Source organism: Nomascus leucogenys, chromosome 6 (genome assembly GCF_006542625.1).
Source record: "Nomascus leucogenys isolate Asia chromosome 6, Asia_NLE_v1, whole genome shotgun sequence".
Classification (NCBI taxonomy): Eukaryota; Metazoa; Chordata; class Mammalia; order Primates; family Hylobatidae; genus Nomascus; species Nomascus leucogenys.
The window spans coordinates 88,178,444-88,182,758 of NC_044386.1; the positions used below are offsets into that span (position 1 = coordinate 88,178,444).

The 4,315-nt window shown below is 43.4% G+C and overlaps 1 pseudogene; it reads left to right on the forward strand.

Moving 5' to 3' along the window:
- The first annotated feature begins 375 nt into the window (after positions 1-375).
- On the forward strand, positions 376-1,465 carry LOC100590866 (annotated as a pseudogene).
- Positions 1,466-4,315: the final 2,850 nt, after the last annotated feature.

Below are 4,315 nucleotides of genomic sequence, written 5' to 3' on the forward strand. Positions count from 1 at the left end.
AAGATGACAGCAGACTGCTGTCATTATATACAGAAACAAGACAACCTGAAGCTAAATGGATGCCACTGCAGAGTCAACAGGCCCAGCCTCACAGTGCACGCCCTGAGCTACCGCCCCTGCAAAAGGCATCTTCTCCACAGCCTCGATGCCAAGCAAGGAGCATCCGAGTTTGTTTCGTTTGTTTTGTTCTTTTTACAAATATATATATACACACACACACACACACACACACAAATTGATAACTTAGAATTTCTAGCCAATAACCATATCGCTAACACCACCTTACCAAAAAAAAAAAAAAACCCAGAAACATCTTTAGATGCCTTGTCACACCAACAGCAAAGTGCACAGAGGGAGGAGAACACGAGAGTGCCTTTTCATTTTGAAAATGTTTGCGTGGGGTCGACGGCTGAGGAGAAGCTGGGAGTGAACCCAGGTGGCAGTTTTTAGGTCCATCAGCACTGCACTGCAGGAATGGCAGATTCTGGGATCTCTGCTGGCCCGTTTGTGGCAGTGGTCTGGGTAAGTCATCCCCAGTGCAGGCTCTGAAAGATCTGGTGGATAAGCTTCAAGTGTTAACTGGCAATGAGGGCCGCGTGTCTGTGGAAAACAACCAGCTGTTGCAGTCTGCCCACAAATGATCCAGCTTTGACGTTATTTTGTCGGGTTTAGTCCTGGGAAGCACCACTCTACACAGTGCTGAGATTTTGGCTGAAATCGCCCAGATCCTTCAGCCTAGTGGATGTCTATTTCTGAAAGAACCAGTAGAGACAGCTGTAGATAACAACAGCAAAGCGAAGACAGCAAGCTGTGTTCAGCCCTGACTCCTTCTGGTCTTGTGGAAGTGAAAGAGCTGCCGTGGGAGCCCTTAAGCCCTGAGGAGGTACAGTCTGTTCAAGAACACCTGGGTCGTGAAAGTGACAGCCTGCTATTTGTTCAGATCACAAGCAAAAAAAAAAAAAAAAACAACTTTGAAGTGAGTTCTTCTAGTCAGCTTAAGCTTTCCATCACCAAGAAGTCATCTCCTTCAGTGAAGCTTGCTGGGTACCCTGCTGCTGCCACGCTGTGGACCCTCTCAGCCAATGATATGGAGGATGACAGCATGGATCTCATTGACTGAGGAGCTGCGGAATCCAGAAGATTTGAAGAAGCCAGATCCGGCTTCCCTGCAGACTGCTGCTTGTGGGGAAGGGAAAAAGAGGAAGACCTGCCAGACCTGCACCCGTGGCCTTGCCGAAGAACTGGAAAAAGAGAAGTCAAGGGAGCAGATGAGCTCCCAACCCAAGTCAGCTTGTGGAAACTGCTATCTGGGCAATAGTTTCCGCTGTGCCAGCTGCCCCTACCTTGGGATACCAGCCTTCAAAGCTGGGGAAAAGGTGCTTCTGAGCGATAGCAGTCTTCACCATTCCTAGGAGGACCCGACATGGGACACATCTGCTCCTTTGGCCAACTCCTGTTCCTCAAATCCCACCACGGTGCTCCTCCCACCTCCTCTGGATTTCTTCTCTCTGAGATCCGTTTGCAAAGTGGGTGCTTAGCAGACAGAGTGAAGCTGGCTGGGGGGCACAGTGGTGTGTAGTGTATATCAAAAGACCAAGGTATTATGGGGCCCCGTTACCCAGAATGGGATGGGTTTCTTCACCTCATGTTAAGAGAAGGGAGTATGTCCTGAAGAAGCCCTTCTCCTCATGTTAAAATGCTGACCAGAACACTCTTGAGCCCAGGCATCCTTGAGCATCAACACTCTGTGACAAAGCTCCAGGCCTTGGCGCCTAGTCTAATCTCAGCAATGCTGCCAGCTACTTGTCTTTCAGAGTTGTTAGTTTACTCCATACTTTGTGACACGGTCAAGTGTCTCATGACCTCAGGGCACCAGAGGAGTCATTCACTGGTTGCCATGATGATATCCAGTGTCCCTCCACCCCCTTCTACCCCCAGCCCCATTTTACTGTAGCATTGCATCTGTGTCCTGTTGCCATTTCTGTTAACCTTCCGGTATTAAACTTGTTGTATATCTTGAAAATAAATAAAATAAAAATGTTTGGAAATATGTACAAATTTGATACAATTTCAGGGTGCTCCAGACACCCATGGCCACTTCATGTAAACCACTGACAATTTCTAGAGCACTTTGAGAGGCTACAATATGATCATGATCTAATTTTGTAATTCTCAAATAAGAGATGTGTCAATTATGTCATGTGAGGGCTAAATTTAAATAGACACTTGCTGCTAGAACAAGATTCAACATTCAGAAGAATATAATCTACAGCCCATCCACTGTATTAATCACTATATCCAGCATACAAAAAAAAATCACGGAACATGCAACAAAAAAAGAAAAAGGAAGAAACAACCAATCATGAGATAAAATAGTAAAAGAAGCAGACTCAGAGATGATTCAGATACAAGAGTTAGTGGACAAAGATTTCAAAATAATGATCATGAGTATGTTTTAAAAAATTGGAAAGATGGATAACATGGATGAAAAGGTACTTTAACTGATCATTTGAATCTATTAATAGGAATCAAAGGGACATTTTAGAAATGCAAGTTGAAATATCTGAAATTAAGAACTATTTGAATGGTTACAGCACCTGTCTAGATTCAAAAATAGTCATAGAAAATATTCAAATGGAATACAGAAGGAAAAAACATATGGGGATAAAAAAAAACAAAGAGAAATGTGAGGATAGGCAAAAGGTCTAATGTATGTGTAATTAGCATTTAGAAAGAGAAGAGAAAGAGAAACAACATAAGTAATCTTGAAAAAATAATGGCTGAGAATTTTCCTAACCTAATAAATGATAAAGTTCACAGATTCAAAAAGCTTCACAAAAAGCTTCAAGCAGGATAATAAAAGCACACCTAAGCACAGCACAATAAAACTTCTGAAAACTTAAGATAAAAAGAAAATATCTTTTTTTTTTTTTGAGACAAAGTCTTGCTCTGTTGCCCAGGCTGGAGTGCAGTGGCACTATCTTAGCTCACTGCAACCTCCACCTCCTGGGTTCAAGCGATTCTTGTGCTTCAGCTGCTTGAGTGGCTGGGACTACATGCATGTGCCACCATACCCAGCTAATTTTTGTATTCTTAGTAGAGACGGGATTTCGCCATGTTCGCCAGGATGGTCTCAAACTCCTGACCTCAAGTGATCAGTCCTCTTTGGCCTCCCAAAGTGCTGGGATTACAGGCATGGTCCACCACACCTGGTCCAAAAAGAAAATCTTAAAATCAGCCCAGGGCCAGGCATGGTGGGTCACGCCCACAATCCCAGCACGTTAGGAGGATGAAGCGGGTGGATCACCTGAAGTCAGGAGTTCGAGACCAGGCTGGCCAACATGGTGAAACCCTGTCTCTGCTAAAAATACAAAAAGTAGCCAATCGTGGTGGTAGATGCCTGTAATCCCAGCTACTTGGGAGGCTGAGGCAGGAGAATCGCTTGAACCCGAAAGGCAGAGGTTGCAGTGAGCAGAAATCACACCATTGCACTCCAGCCTGGCCGATAGAGTGAGACTCTGTCTTAAAAAAAAAAAAAAAAAAAAAAAGCCAGAGAAAAAAATGATACAATTTCTCTTGGGGAACAACGATAAAGATAACCGATCTCAATAAAAATCTATGGACGGCAGAAGACAATAACATCTTTAAAATGCTGAAAGAAATACAAAGCTAACCAAAAATGCTGTCAACCTAGAATTCTGTTACCCTTCACCTAAAAAAAACTTCAAATATGAAAGTGAAAAAAAAAGTCCTCAGACAAATAAGAACTGTGAAATTGCACACCTAGTAGACTAACATGAGAAAAAATCCTGAAGTAATTTATCAGGTCAAAACAAAATGATCCCATGTCATCATGCCCAGTAAATATGAAAGAAGACCATTTACCTTTTTTTTTTTTTTTTGAGATGGAGTCTCGCTCTGCCACCCAGGCTGGAGTGCAGTAGCGTGATCTTGGTTCACTGTAACCTCCACCTCCTGGGTTCAAGCAGTTCTCTTTCCTCAGCCTTCCGAGTAGCTGGGATTATAGGCAGCTGCCACCACACCTGGCTAATTTTTGTATTTTTAGTAGAGACGGGGTTTCACCATGTTGGCCAGGCTGGTCTTGAACTCCTGACCTCAGATGATTCATCTGCCTCGGCCTCCCAAAATGCTGGGATTACAGATGTGAGCCACCATGCCCAGCAGACCATTCACTATTAAAACAACAATTATAAAATATTTGAAGAGTTTATAACCGAGGTAGAAAATAAAATATACCATCTTGGGCATCATAGTGAGACCCTGTCTCTACAAAAAGTTCAAAAAATTAGCCAAG